Here is a 16,419-nt window from a genome sequence, read left to right as displayed (position 1 = left end):
TTCTGCAATGAATCAGTACCTTGAAATAATGAGGAGTTCCTTTCCCTAAAGCAAAACACCTTCAAATGACTCATTCATAAAATATATCTCAACTAATTCATAAGACTCATCATGCTTCACACTGAAATTTATAGATCATTTGTCCAGTACACTAGGATTACTTTTCCAGTTAAGGAAAATGCCATGTCCAAAATGAAATATTGCCAAGCCAAAAGTGCTTGGATTCTAATGAGCACAACATCCTAAAGGTCAGGAAATCTGGGCCTAATAAGAAAGGGTGACAGGGAACAGTTAATTTTTCACATTACTGCAATAATGCATCTTGCCACCGCCAGTTTCCTTTATAAATAACGAGTCTAGGATCCATGCAAAATAATAAGTTACAATGTTATGTAGTTTTACTTGAACAAAAGCCCCACTCAGTACAGTGGACTTATTTCAGGCGCACCTTCTCTCAGGTTAAGAGACATTCCAAACTGAGAAACTCACAAGATATCATTTCTGATTTCACCTAGTAACAATGCCACCACAAAACAACTAAGACCGCCTAATAAATGACACTTTTCCAAGAAGTTTCCAAATATAGCAGTGAAGAAAGTCAGAGAAAACCTTGGAGAAGGATCTGGTAGTATGAGGGGAGAGGGGATAATTCCAAGGTCATCAAACCCTAATTAATGCTGGCTTTATTTTAAGTATATCAAAATAATCTTGCTCTTCTGTTATGCAAACTGGCTTTAACCTTAAGTTTGGTCCTTGATGTCAAATGATGCCATTGCATAGTTCTTGGTACAAAAGGAACAGTGCCAACCACCTGAAAGGTAAAAGGAAACTGGAAACTCTTTCCCAGTCTAAGTGTGAGGATGCATGCACAAGAGAAACTGAAAGAAATAGCCACGACTTTAAAATTAATTAATTAATTAGGGAACTTCTATGCCGCCCCATTCGCTGAAGCCTTAGGGCGGCTCACAAACATAAATAACATCATATAAATTATCGACTATTTTGTATGGCCACTTAAGGAAATGAAAATAAAATACAATGAATATTGTTAGTTATACTTGAAACAGACCCACTGAAATGAACTGAACTAATTTCAGTGGTGTAGTAGTTAAGAGCATGGGACTGGGACTCAGAGGATCTGGGTTCTAGTCCCCGCTCAGCCATGGAGCCAACTGGGTGACTTCGGGCAAGCCACAGACTCTCAGCCCAACCTACCTCACAGGGTTGTTGTTGTGGGGATAAGATGGAGGAGGAGAATGATGTAAGCTGCCTTGAGCCCTTTGTAGGAAAAAGGCAGGATATAAATTGAAAAATTAATTTTTTTTAAAGTCTTATTCATTTCAATGGGTTTATTCTAAATAGGGTAATACCAAATACAAGTCAACATCAAGATATAAAACACAAACAGAAAAATTCAACCTAACACATATTTTTGTGTGTCGGTTTTTTTGGTTTAGTTTAGCTTGGATTTTTTGCACAGTAGAAAAATAAGAACTCTTAGCAGCTCTGCTTTTAAAATATTAAAAAACTCCAAACATTCATTAAAATGGTTGGATGAACACAAAGTTCTTCACTGATAATGGTGGCACCTCTAGAGAAGCAAAAGCAGTTTGGAGTTTTCAGGATGCTAATGATTCTTCAGTGGTAGCTCAACCTGCTACAAGCCAGCTGCTGCACTTAGGTAATACATGCTCAATTTGTACACTGGCGATCAAATTATTACTGAGAAACTATCCTCCACTCTCATCCAGCATGAAACTAGCCCTGGAAAGTCTGTCTTGAACTGTATATACTTCAAGAAAAGAAGATGCAGAAAAATGTGTAACACAAACATGAGGGCATCTGTTCTTTTTTCTCATGCCTTATGACGACACATTCAGGGTACAATCCTCTGGCTGGGGATTGCTGCTATCTGTAGGACTTTTTCTGTCTAAATGTGCATGGGATTGTGCCCTTAGTCTTTTTTCTCTCCTTCATTGTAACTGCAGGCAGTAAAGTCATTACTGGGAAAACTAAGACTGACCCAACACTAGTTTGGGGGAATTTAAAGAATCAAGGCCCTTCCGACACTGCTATTCCAAGACTACATTTTATAAGGTGAACTATTATACTATATTTGCATTCTTTCTTGCTTTCTTCGAACAAAAAACCCTATCATAAACATAGTTCTGACCTTAAAATTAAAGGTAAAGGTTTCCCCTTGACATTAAGTCCAGTCATGTCTGACTCTAGGGGGTGGTGCTCATCTCTGTTTCCAAGCCAAGGGAGCCAGCATTTGTCCACAGACAGTCCCCATGGTCATGTGGCCGGCATGACTAGACACCGAGGTACAGGAACGCTGTTATCTTCCCACCGAAGTGGTGCCTTTTTATCTACTTGCATTTGCATGCTTTCGAACTGCAAGGTTGGCAGGAGCTGGGACGGAACAAGGGATCCTACTAAAGCAGAGACTCCTGGTCATCTTTACTGCAGTGAAGGGTTAGAAGTGCTGCCTGAATGGCACATCCAATGTAATACAGGAGATTGATAATGTGTCCAGATCTATACTGCACTAGTACCACATTTTACAGCCTTCCAGGAAATATAGAACAGCAATTATATAGATTAAAGTGACTTGAGAAATGGAAGGCAAGGATCATTATCAAGTCTTAATTCAGACCAAATCTAACTGTTCTCAGAGGTGCCAATTCACCCATAATTAAGCCAAGATATGCTGATCTCAACCAGGGTGGATTTTATTTAAATCACTAGTCAGTGAGACCAGATTTAAATCATATTTTCTACATAATTTGCATGCCTGCCTGCCTGCCTGCCTTACCCATAGGTAGAGAAACTTCATTAAAATATTCCCAAATAGGGTTTCTTACAGGCTGCTGCCATTATAGGTTTTCTTTTCCAGGGCAAGTAGAATAAGTACTTCACCTTAATCCTAACCCTCAGGCTATACACAGAAAGATCCAAAGACTTGGGGAGTATTCTACACAAAAAGTTTCATTTTTACTGCTTGTCCCTCCCTCCTCACATTTAGCTTCTCTTGTGCAGATCTACTCCACTCCCAACAATCTTCTTCTTTCCAATGACTTTGTTGAAACTTAGCCCTTATGAGGCAAGGGGTTGATTCTATGCACATAGACTTGCAAAGGATCAATGGGATTAAGGTCTTTTTCTCAACTCTGTTTGGTTATGTTATAACATTTTTGCTGTGAAGAAGAGGCATGTGATCTCTGCAGACACAAATTCACTGTTTTGAGAATCACAGAATAGCAGGGGCCAAGAAGGGCACAGAGTCCAAAAGAACTGTAAAACCAAGTATCTGTGATACCATTTTCTGGATAGAAAAAATGCCCAATAATATTACAGAAACCTCTGGAATTGCATGTCATTGTGAATGGATTAATATAATTCATTTCCCAAAACATTTATACATTGCATGAATATATAGCCTCATGCTACATAATTAAAAACTAATCCTTTTTTCATTACAAATAACCTTTGGACTATAATCTATCTTAAATAGGAAAATATCTTTAAATATCTTTCCCCAAAAAGCATTTCATTTTGAAAAATCCAATTCCAATCAAAAAACTGATTTAAATTTTTAAAATCTGGTTTTTGATTTAAAAAATAATTGATATTTATCCACCTTGATCTCAACAGTCCATAGCTTAGTCTCCCTGTACCCTTTTAATGTGTAATGAATTGTCCATTGATGTGTCTGTAATAAATAAGGTGTATGTGAGAATACAACTACTTACCCCAACCATAAACATGCATATAAAATCAAACACTGCTGACAGCAACACTGTTTATCATTTGGGTTTCCATGCTAACCCAAATGGGGGAAACTGGGAGTGGAAATATTGTATTGTATATTTGTACATTGTATTCCAATCAAGTGTTCTGGAGCACATGCATCTGTTTCATAAATTAGTTAGCAATAGAAATCATACTTTTGAGCATGGCAAAACATTACATCAGGAATAATATTTGCCATTTACCTACTTACACAAAGCTGCCTTTTATCACTCCAACCACGTGCTCACTGTTATACTCAAAGAACCATTTCATGTGTCTGTTCTGCACCCTTTGATGCTGTAAGAGACAGTTCCACATTCATATGCTGCTATTACTAGCCAAGGTAACAGCGCAGTGCTGAAAACTACCACAGCATACTAACATTCAGTGGTCTGAGTACAGGGAAGAATCCTTTAAACCATCTTAATGGACCTAAGTTATATTGCAACAGCAATTTGTTCATACTAAATGAGAAGTCAAGCAAAATACAACATATGGGGCCAGTATGCACAACACCAGCAAGGATATAACTCATGCCAGCTAATTCTCTCTGCTACATGGCTGGCCAGACTTCCATAATCACCTTCACTGCTGTGACTTACTGTGGTATACTTGTTGGGCGAAGGGATTATTGCGGGTTGCTGCCCCTTCAAATAATCAAGGCCACCAGGTACGGATTGGCATAGCAAGCCACACCAGCAAGAATAACTAGGGAAATCCAGTCAGCACACAATCAGCACACACAGCAGAGTTAACAACTCTCAGGCAGTGTATTAACCGTACTGCAATCGTGCAAAGCAAGTTGAAGGCCTGATCAACAAAGAGATTCCCAACCCTCCCTTTGCAGTCTCATATGCAAAGTAAAATAATTGTGAACGGAAGCTGTGGCAAATGGGTGAAGGTTAAGAACCTTTCTACATCTACATTGTCCCTTGCCCCTCTGCTCAACTTTAATTTTAGCGTTGCATGTAAAACAAGACTTCAGAATAGATCGAAGACTAAATAGTCATTTATAAATGTGAGGCACATTTTTTTTAGTTCACCAAATCCTTTGGGAATTAGTCTGATATATGCAGGTAGTGTTCAAATGCACGTACTGCTAAATCATTTTAAAGATTAGTTACTACAATTGGAGGTATTATATAATTTCTGCTGTTGTTATTGTTCTGGCATAACAATGCAAGTCCCCCTTTAGTCCTAATATTCTGTAAACACAAGGCACTTACTTAAACATAGATTGCAAAAGTAGTTGAATAAAGTTACATGTGACTTCAAAATAAGGGGGATGGGGGAGAGACTTCTCTATCATAGGGAACTGGTGAAAAGGAAGTAGAAATGAGATGACAAGAAGGTGATATTCTTTCAAAATATGTGGAAATAACTCAAAACATAATAGAAGCTCAGACAGCATGTATGTTAAGAAAGGTACAACAAAATCCAAGAAGTCAACAGTGTGGTGAACAACTAGTGTCAAGAAAGCTATTGGGGAAAGAAGGGTTCCTTCAGAAAATGAAATTTTTCCAAATGAGAAAAAGAAAAGGGGAACACAAATGTACACAAGAGAACTGCAAGCAGAGAAAAGAGGCAAAGAAAAAGCCTTCTGAGGAGCATATTGCTAAGAACATCAAGGCCAACAATACAGAATTATTTAAATAAATCAGTAACAAGAAACGAGAAATAAGCTGGAAAGGCAAGTTTGCCATTGAATGATAACTGACTTAAAAGAATACTAAGGAAGAATAAAGAGAATGCAGAAAAGCTGAATAAATTATTTTCATCTGTCTTTTCAGCAGAGAATACAGGACAGAGTCCGGTTCTTGAACTGATATATTCAAGGGAGGGAGACAGAGAGACTAAGGCAGATAGGAATAACAAAAGATTAAATTCTTGATCTTGCTGACAAACTGAAAGTTAATAAATTACCAGGCCTATGTAGCATCTATTCTAGAGTGCTTAACTAATCCAAATGTGAAATTGCCAACCTTCCTCCAAACATATATAACATATCTGTAAGATCACCCTCTGTGCCAGAGGACTGGAGAATGGCCATTTAACAATGAGTTTTGAAATGGGATCTGAGAGGGTCCAGGAAAGCACATCTGTTCTGGATAAATTGGTTACTACTGAAAAAAAAGTAGTAAGCACACAGAAGGATAAGCCCTACTGAAAAAGAACCAACATGGCTTCTGCAAGGGTGATTCCTTCTTTGATAGTGTCAATAAACCTGTGAACAGGTTCAATCTGATAGGCATGGTTTACTTGAATTTCCAAAAGTGTTTCGACAAAGTCCTTAACCAAAGACTGCTGAACAAATTTTTCAGTTATGGAATAAAGAGGGAGGTTATTGGTGAAAAAACAGAAAGCTGAGAGTAGAAATAAATAATTTCCCCCCAATGGAGGGATATAAAAACAGGGATCTATATTTCAACTTATTCATAAATGATCAGGAATTGGGAGGGAGTAATGCTCCTCTCCATTTTTCCCTCTTATCTACCCTGAAACATTGGTTAAACACAGTCAGTGACTTGTCCAAAGTCACCCAACACGGGTTTCAGTGGTGACTGCAGAGTAGAACCAAGATCTCTTGAGTCCCAATCCAACACTCTAAGCATTACATGACACTGGCTCTCAGCAACTTAGAAAATAGTTAACATTCCACTCACATACTGACCTAAAACCAGGTGCACAGACTATGCACCAACAATTCCTATATGTTTAGAATAACCTACTTTTTCTATCACCTCATTTTTTTCTTCAGAGCAAATTGAAGGGGTTTCCCTGAAGAGCTGTCACAAATTTATATTCTCAGGGTGTGTTTGCCTGACTATAACTCCCTGCCTTTTAAAATTCTATTGCTCCTCCTGTGATAAAGAATTAACCATTTCTAATGTTTCTATGCCATCTCTTTAAATACTTCCTTCAAGCTTTAACTCAGATTGCATTCTAGTGCATAACTTCCTGAAGCCCTCCCTGCATTTTTGGTTGAGACGGTATCTATTTTTTCTGGGCTTCTAGAGGTGCTTCACAATGAAGTATCAGTCTGCAGCATCCAGCAGCATCTTCATTTCTTAACAATGCCACACAGGCCCCAGAGGCATTCTTGGAAATAAAGGTGGTGCTGGAGGCTGGAGGCTGGTGTGTGGTTGTGCAGCAAGTCAACTCCCCACAATTCAGGAAATAATTATACAGAGTATTTTCCATAAAAAAAAAGTCAAGAAGGGCAAGAAGCCTGGCAGAAACCACCACAGGAATACTGACATTAAGGAGCACTCCTGAAAAATCACAAACAAGCGAAGTCAACGTGTGTGCCCTAATGTAGTGCACTGGAGTCTTTCAGTCGGTTTTATTTTTACAATAAATGTAAACATAAAGACCCATTAATACTTTGAATTCAATGGGATGTAAGGTACCATTGTGCAATTCAAGAGGAAGACTGTGGCCTCTTTCAAAATGCTTCCTATACCTGTTCCTCTATGTTTTCCCTGTTTCACAATTAAATTAATCACACCGCTCCATTTTATTGCTCCTGTACTGCCATTTACTATTATTACTGTAATTGTATTTGAAATGTGGTTTTAATATTAATATTTGAAATACTATCTTAATATTTATATGTAAATTGCTTCACAATTTTTAATAGTTAACAGTATGAAAACATTAGAACAAAAATGAATAAATTATTCATTTTGATATACTGAGACCTACTTTGAATATTGGGAATCAAACTATAGAAAAAGCACAATCTTCTTTTCTGAGAAAGATTACTGGTGTCTCAGCATGTATGTATTGAAGACAGAGTTGCTTTTTGGAAAAATGTTGCATGGTCCCTTGCAATTAGATACTGGCTGTGTCGTTGTATATCTTCTACTGATCTTGACTGTCCACAATTGATCTTGATTATTATACTCTTTATTCTTGAAAGCTATCATTAACAAGGTCAACTCAAGTAGATACTCCTTACATCGGTTACTTCCAATTGGATTGGGGAAAGCAAGTGAAGAACTTAAAACTTTCAAAATTCTTTGTTTTGTCAAAAGGAATTTATTAACCATGGTATCCTAGTTTTCAACCTAAGGGTGATTTGCTACCTGAAAGATACTTGGCAACAGTAAATATTCTCAAATACATAAGAGATTTTTCTGCAACTAGGGTGAATTCTTTGCTATCATCTGTCTGTCATGGAAGGCTAACTTAAAGAAAAGATTTATCCTTGAGCGTCTGCTCATGTAGTAACAATGCAACAGAAGAACTAATTCATGTCCTTTTATAATGCAATTTCTATAGGAATAGGAGAGCTTGTTTTATTTTGCTCGTGCTTTCTCTATATCGAGGAGTTTCTGATGAGTTATATATCCTTTTGGCAGATTAACTACTATCATAATCACTGAAAATACAGCCATGTTCCTTGCCTTGGCTATCAGAACAAAGTCGTAAGATACTGGGTTCATATTACACACCACGCCATCATGGCTGAGGTGGGTTGCTTTGCAGTTCTAATCCAGACCATTTTCCACAGGATGATTTGTTTTGGTCAGCAAGCTACCTTGACAGTCTATGGGCTGTTCTAAGAGTTGTTCTGACCCTTAAAAATGAAATTAGCATTAAATAAGGATCCAACCCAATGAAATAAACATTTATTAAAATAACAAAAAGATTACAGATACCTGGGTATTTAAACTGGTGGGGACTGGATGATGCAAGCTGCAGCTACACAGGCTCATCCATGTAGTTGAGACATCATACAATACTTTGGCTAGCTAGAAATGAGAGGAATGTCATCCAGAGTTATCCAGGTACATAAACACGCAACGTGAGGTACCAAAACAGTCTTTTTTTAACTCTGGAAATTGTGTTTCCTTATCAGCATTACAAAGTTTTCCTCTCACCTGAACTTTTGCTAATAGAAAGGAGGAAAAAACAAAAGCGGGAGACAAGAGCAGCACTATCCATTTTAAAAAAAATACTTTGGATTTTGAAGGCATTCTCTGAAGAAGAGCAAAGACCAAATAGCATAGCAATTGATGTAGCATAGCAATTATGCTGCTTTAAAACAAAACACAAACCATGCACTTTAAATAGAAGCTTGCATTTCAGTTTAACCTATTTCTAATCTTAGACCTTCACTAGTAAGTATGCATGCAAGCCTAGTCAGTAAGAAACAGGAAAAAACACAGAACGAATTGTGCTGAGTTAGAAGCACAGCTACTGTACCTTACCATGATCCAGACTCTAAGTTCTAGATTAGTACATAGTTGCCTAGCTTGCTTACTTCAAATAATGAAGCAAGACTGTCGTTTTGTTATGTTACAGGCAGGTTCAGATGGTTAAGCTAATAATTTGGCCATTAGGACTACGTATGAATTTCATGTACTCTCTTCCTACCACAACCCGTTATCCCCCTCATTTCTTGGCTTTCAGCAACTTGTTGATCACATGATTTAGGTATCACCACAACACATGGTTGAAATGAACACAGAAACCAGAGGAGGAGCTGGTTTAGCCAAGGAGAGAGAGATGCACACAAGCCCACCCACACATGTAAAGAAGTGTTTAATGGGCGAGTGTTTTGATTTTTAAATGAATGTTGTGCACCATGTTGTATTATTTATTTCTATACCATGCAATAGCCTTGGCAGTTCATAACATGAAGGGTTAGGAAGAGAAAACGCATTGGGAATACACATTCTGTTATGGATGAGTTGCCATTAGGTATCTTCCAAAGGCCAAGGAACACAATTACACACTTTAATTCCATAAACATCTCACAAAACTCTATTAAGAATTCATATCACTAATCACTTGCTAGCTGTATGCTGGGGCCTCCTTACACTTAAAAGACAGAAAGGCTACATTTCAGTCTTCCTACCTGATAAATAAATGAAGGTGGAAAAGGTGAATGAGTGAAAAAAAAAAAATCTTAGTTCAAAAACTCAATTAAAAATCCCTTTTTAATCAAGAAGAAGGAAGAGCATTCTGATTTAAAAACCATTTCATCAATTTATACTTTTGCCTTGCCTGAAACCAGGCTTTAAGTCATATTCCATTAATATTTTATCAATTAACACATTAAATTATCATTACACCAAGTGACCGAAACCAAATGTGTTTTTACATTTTAATGTGACTGTATTTCTCCTTCATTACTTTCAAGTATTTATACGCTCTCTGGTGGAAAGCTGGGTCCTCATGGCAGTCATAGAACATATGACTTAAGCTACCAATGTAAAAAGTAAAACATAACAGAACATATTGAAATAGCACAATTAATTCCCTTCCCTTCTTCAGTATGTTCTATCATGCCTTGAGCCTGCATTTATTTGTTTGTTTGTTTGTTTAAATAACATTTGTATGCCACCCAACTGTACCACAGTACCTCTCTTAGGACATAACCAGGCACTCTGACTCTTGCCATACAGGTAGTCCCCGGGTTACAGTCAAGGATGTTCTCAGGAATACAACTCAAGTTGAATTTGCATGTAAGTCGAATCACATGAGTATGCCAAACACTTGTCTTAGTATATGTATATATATTACCTTTCTATGTATATAAACCACTTCAGAAATATTTCCATACTTGCTAAAGCATCTTAAACACAATACAGCATTGTACAATGATAATAATATGGCAATAATATTGTAACTACAAGTACTATACTGCAGAGAAAGAATTTGTATGTATGTGTGCATGTTTGTGGTATAAAGTATTAAAAAAAATTGTCACAACTTGCCTCTTCTGCCTACATTGATGTATGTTTAAGCATCATTGTCTGTCCATCTTTAATTTTAATACAAGCCCAATAGAAAATAATTTGGATCTTCAAAAGTGACTTACCAGTCCCTCATTACCTTCCAAATGAGCTGCTAGAGCAATATAGCCCAGTACCTTCATATTACATTCAAACACCTTAATCCATGGCAAATTAGATTTAATGGGTCCTTGTACAGAGGCAGTGCTGGTTGAGCATTTGTTGAGTTTCCAGTTCCTGATGGAGCACAAAGTGTATGCAGAAGAGGGGGCAAATGTGTTGTCTGAGGTGTTGAAGAGCTCAGTAAAGGTGAAAACATTTGGTCTAAGGAAATGGACTCCAAGGGATGGTGGAGGACAGGAGAGCCTGAAGGAATGTTGTCCAAGGGTTCGTGATGGGTCAGCATGACTTTGCGACTAACAGCAACAACAACAACAAAAGTATTGCTCAAATGTATTATTGTATTTGTATGGAATATGTATTTTTTGTTCTGGTATAAACCACCCAGAGAATCCTCTGGGCAATGGGGCAGCATATAAATGTAGTAGTCGTTGTCGTTGTCGTCAAAGTAGTAAGAATAATCTAGATATATTTCTAGAGTTGTTGTGCTAGTACTGTCAACCTTTTTTCCAAGGAGTGTAAAATGCTCAGTGTTCTCATAGGCTTGCTTTCTCTTCAGTGAAAGGATGGTATAAAGAAGGGTTTAGATAAAAGTCTTTCTAGTTCATAAATAACAAATATCTTTAAGTTTTGTTTAAACCATAAGTAATAAAGGCAACAGTCTTTTCCTCTGCCACCAAAGGACTTCATTTCAGCAGAAGATTCAGCAGCTTGGGAAGCAGAGTAGGGATGCATCCCATGGGCAGGGTACAGAGGTCCCCTGACAAGTAGATATGGCTTAACTAAACCCAGGAAATGTTTAAAAGCTGATTACACTGTAAGAAGGAACTCAGAGACCTACACAAAATGCTATAGTACCACCTTTAATTGTACTGCTATTAGTCACCAGGAAGGAAAAATATTTTCAGGAATAATTTACAGTAAATATTTGTAGTGACATTATTAGTTGTGATTTAACTTACACCATGAATCAAAACTATGTAACAATTATCAGTTTGCAGAAGTCTGCCATTTGTAATGTATTTTATATAAATATTTGGTGTTAACTACATGAATGATAGATAAATGAATGGATTTTTTAGAGACAATACCTCCCTTTTTAGCAAACATTTCTAGTGAGTCACCTACATATTTAAAGGATACTATAGCAGCATATTCTGAATATGAAGACTGCTTGGGAGTTATTAGGTAGTTAATCATCTAATTTTTATGAATCTCAAGCAGCAGTAGGAAAATTGTCTATAAGAAAAAAATCCTAATGTTTAATCAAAACATGGATAAATATGAGGAAGAATCTTCATCAGGAAACTGTTACACATTTTCACTGCATGTCCATGGCAAGTCTTCATGCTTTTAAGCCAAAGTAAACAATTTGTTAAAAAAATCTAACTTGACATATCCATTTTGTTGTATACTGACTTGAAATGCAAATTGAATCAATGGTGTTATATAAACAGTTTAATCATAAACAACAGAATTTGAGTTTTATACAAACTCAACCAAGTATCTCACATTTTGGCAAATGGGGTGACATAAAAATGTTTTAATAATAACTAAAATAAATAAATAAATTTGCAACTTGATTTCCCCAAACTGCCATCTATAAAGCAGATAAGAACATCTACATAAGAACAACATAGGTTCACCATGAAATCCAAACCCAACATTCCAGGTTATTGAGGGAGAAACAACACAGAGTGCCCATTTTGGATGTCACAGCAAACAATGTAGCAGTAATTCAGGGGTGTCCAACCCATGGGCCACATGTGGCCCAGAAGAGCTACAGATGTGGCCCAATGTAAAATCATAAACTTCAAACTCTGAGATCTTTTTGTGATTTTTGGGTGACTCGACCGCACAGTTCTTGAGCATAAACTTCTGTGACGGCAACATTGTGCCGCAACGTCCCGTAAAATAAATGCACATTTGCTCTTGCTATTTGTACGCACGGTGGTGGCAGGTATCACAAAAATTCTTCACAAACTTTTTTGGCTTGTTGGCCTTGGTTAGCGCATGTGTATTTAGCACGTGGCCCAAGACCATTTTTCTTCTTCCAATGCAGCCCAGAGGAGCCAAAAGGTTGGACACCCCTGCAGTAACTGGTTACCTGCTAAACCAGATGCAAAGCAAAAGCAGTGAGTGGACGGGAAGCAGCCTATTCACTCACGACTGCAGCACCCCATTTGTTGTTTTTCTGGGCAAACCAGGTCCAATTGGATAAACAGAATATCCTCCTTTTTTCCTTACTCTTATTAAAGTCTCTTTACTTTATAGACATTTCCATAGTTGCAATGACTAGAAAGTAGCACATCTGATGGCTCCCAACACTAAATTTAAACAACACTTGAAGTATCAGGCTTATTTGCACCATGACTTCTATGCAACCCAGTATCAGCTGTAACCTTAAGTTAACCTTACATTATGCATTATTTTACAGATACAATCTCAGTTTATGGTTAGGAACTGCTTGAACGACACAGGACAAAGGTATGAGCATTCATAAACCAATTTGCTCTGTACTAGATTTACCCTCAGAGTTCTATCCTCACTTTTAAGCCCCCACCTGAGAAAATCTGAATATGTAATTTATCTTACTCAGATCTATCTATATAGGTTTGTAAAGGAACATGAATGCTCCTACTTTCACCTTTTCCTAAATACATGCTAAATTATTTTAACTGCAACTCAAAGTTCCAGCTTTCCAGCCATCTGGGGCTCCCCTTTCCCATACACTATATACTTCTGCACTGCCACACCAAGGCTGACAGTTATGCAAGACAGCCACTGCCACTAAAGAATCAAGTGACTATCACTGCCCTTCCATAGTGAATCCATTCATGCTCAGCAAAGGCTAAGTGGCAAGCAAGACGAAGCTGAGTGGGCAGAGTAAGTACTGGTTTCATCATTTCTCATACCAGTGAAAAAGCATGGCCAAAAATCCTGATAGACATCCAGGAGGTAACAGCTCATCCATTCCCTTCCATTAGTACAAGATGATATTGTCTGATCTGGTTATAATTCCTTCAAGCTCGAGCTACCATTCAAGATCTGTTATGGGTTCTACTCCTGAGAGGGGCATTGTAACATTTCCCAACTTTTAACCACCTTAGGGAGAGCAGAAGAAATTGCAGCATGCATTCAACACACAAACAAACCAATTAATACTATCTTACATTAAATGGTACCTGCCAGAACTTGTGTTATCAGAGGATGAGGTGGAAGCTTTGTGCTATACATAATCCTAGGATGGTCTTTGTGCGGGGGGTGGGGGGGATGTGGGCCATAAAAGATCCAGGTGCCCAGACATAAAAGACATGTTTTTACAGCAACCTTTATTGGAACATAGTAGGCTGCCTGCCCTTGCCAGAGATAGCAAGGTAACAGCTTCCATCACAGCCCCAAAAATACTACTTCAAAAATATTTTCCTATTACTGGGAAAATGTACAAGTGTATTTTATTTGCTTTTCCCAGAAGAATCTGAATGCTTTTAATTGGGTCACTGTAAATTGTTCAAGACAGAATGAGCAGAGAATATACCACAGGGATCACAGAAAACTTTAGTACCTTAGTACAGCAAAGCTTTGATTAACATACTTCTTTAGCTGGGATTGTTGGCAAACTGTTTATATTTAAGTGTGTGTACAAAGATTTCTGCCTTGTTTGTTCAAGTGACTGTTCTCCAGTACATCCTACAAATAAAAGGTGACTAATCCAATGCAAGTTTAGACAAAAAAGACCTGTAACTCCCAGCATGCCCCAAGCCTTTTAGCTATCTAAAGTTGCCTAAGATTGCACTTGAAACTATTTCCTATAGAAGCATTACAACATACACATACCTCTAAATTTATTAAAGATGATAAGTATCTTAGACTCCCACTGGGGGAAAGATAAGCAACAGTCATGTTAAACAAACAACAAATGGAAGGTTTTTTATTTGTTGAGCCGTTTCTGCAGTCAGACAGCATACACCAACGCATTGCTCATAAATATAAAGTTAGCATTACTTGTAAAGCTGGTATTCGTGTAAGAACAGACTTGAACTGGCGTACTTCCTGCCATCGACTCTACTAGTGCTCTGACAAAGGGCATTATTTCACATGCACAGCAAAAGGTCTTTGATGCCAGACAAACTACAAAGTGAAATAGTCATGAAACTGAAGATGGCAAAACCATCACCAAGCACAGTGGCTATCTAGGTACAATGCACTAGAGCAGGGGTAGACAACCTGTATATGCTGGTTACAGCTGATAGGAGGCACAGGACAAAACACCTGGACACCACAAGCTGCCCATCCATGCCCTATAGAGAACTGATTTAGCATCTTTACTTTTATCAGTTTAAAAAAAAGCTTTTAAAAAGGTACCCCAGGTTAATTTTGGTCCCCATACAAAAGGATTTCAAGTTAATTATTGAGGGAGAAAATTCAAACTTATTTAGGATACAATTCTATATATGCTTAAATGGAAAAGAAAGACCTACAATTCTCAGTATCCCTCCAACCAGCCATGCTGAATGGGTCAGGCTTGGGCTGTTTTCTGCCTAAGCATGCATAGGATTGCACTCATAATGTGATTTAATATTGCACTATGTAGTTATTTTTATTAGAAACTTCGTTAAAAAGTGAAGACAGTAGCATGTGCTTCCACCTTACATTGTTCAAGAAAAATCAACCAAGTTAATGAAAACTGTTGGTGAACCAATGCATTTTAGCAATCCAAGGAAACATTCATGATATACTCACAACTTCTCATCTTTTCTAATAGAGTTCAACTTCTTTTGCCATGTAAAACCATTATCATTGCTTTTCAATAGCAGCTCAGCAATTGGCCCCAGGCAATTGAAAGCCAATTAGCCTATACCCAGTTTTGCTCTGTTGAGCTCCATGTACATTATCTACTTTAGGTTTACATCCTACATAGCCAGAACATGTTCTCCCTTGCAGAGGATGGCAGGATGTGTTCCAATGGAGCAAAGCTTAGGGAACCAAGGTTCAATTTGGATGCCAGGAAGTGCTTCCTGATAGTTAGGACCCCTAGGATATAGAATGGGCTTCCATGGGAAGTGGTTGAAGCCCCATCAGTGAGGGTGTTCAAGGATAGGCTGGACAAGCACATGGCAGGCATGTTATAAGCAGAGCCGACTGGAGCTGGGGGTCAGACTAGATGGCCAGGGAGACCCCTTTGGGCTCATGCTGTTTCTATGTTTTGTGTTTCTAAGATAGTGATTGGGTGAAAGGATGATTTGAAACAAAAAAGTAGGAAGATTAAAAAGGTAACAAAGAAAATTCCTTAGCCTAAAGGAGTAGGGGCTAAGATCAGATAGCACAGAGTGAGAGAAAACAGGCACATAGGCAGAATGGCCGAATACTAGCTCAATGACTGCCTGATTGTTAATTGACAAGCTTGGCAGGACAAAATGAGCCTATTGTAGCTCACCAGGGAGGGCTGAAGTGGGAAAGAAAGGCCGGTATTAGAGCAGTGTGGAGTAGGTAAGAAGAAAGATTGTTAACTCCCAGTACCCTAGTCAATGAGGGGAAATGAGGAGGGAGAAGCGGCTGGGGGCAAGGCATAAAATGGGATGTGAACATGTGCAGAGTGGAGCTGGATGATGGGAAGGAAACCAAAATGGCTCCCTTTGTTGCAATAAAGTTTCAAAAAGAACTCCCTGCATGCTTGGAATATTTTTCTCTTCCAAAGGAAAGAGTGTTCTTAACAACAGCATGTGCAGTCACCTTCACTAAGTTAATATGCAGGCCT

At 38.0% G+C, this 16,419-nt stretch overlaps 1 protein-coding gene across 12 annotated transcripts in view; it reads right to left on the bottom strand.

Annotated features, from left to right (window-relative positions):
* The window catches only part of PTK2 (protein tyrosine kinase 2), a 235,638-nt gene that overhangs the window by 128,102 nt on the left and 91,117 nt on the right, over window positions 1–16,419 (bottom strand). The gene's annotated exons all lie outside the window — the stretch shown is intronic.

The sequence above is a fragment of the Varanus komodoensis genome, unplaced genomic scaffold, assembly GCF_004798865.1.
Source record: "Varanus komodoensis strain SLA01 unplaced genomic scaffold, ASM479886v1 scaffold75, whole genome shotgun sequence".
NCBI classification, from domain to species: domain Eukaryota; kingdom Metazoa; phylum Chordata; class Lepidosauria; order Squamata; family Varanidae; genus Varanus; species Varanus komodoensis.
Note: the sequence above shows the minus strand (reverse complement) of the source record. Positions and strands in the feature narration are given on the sequence as shown.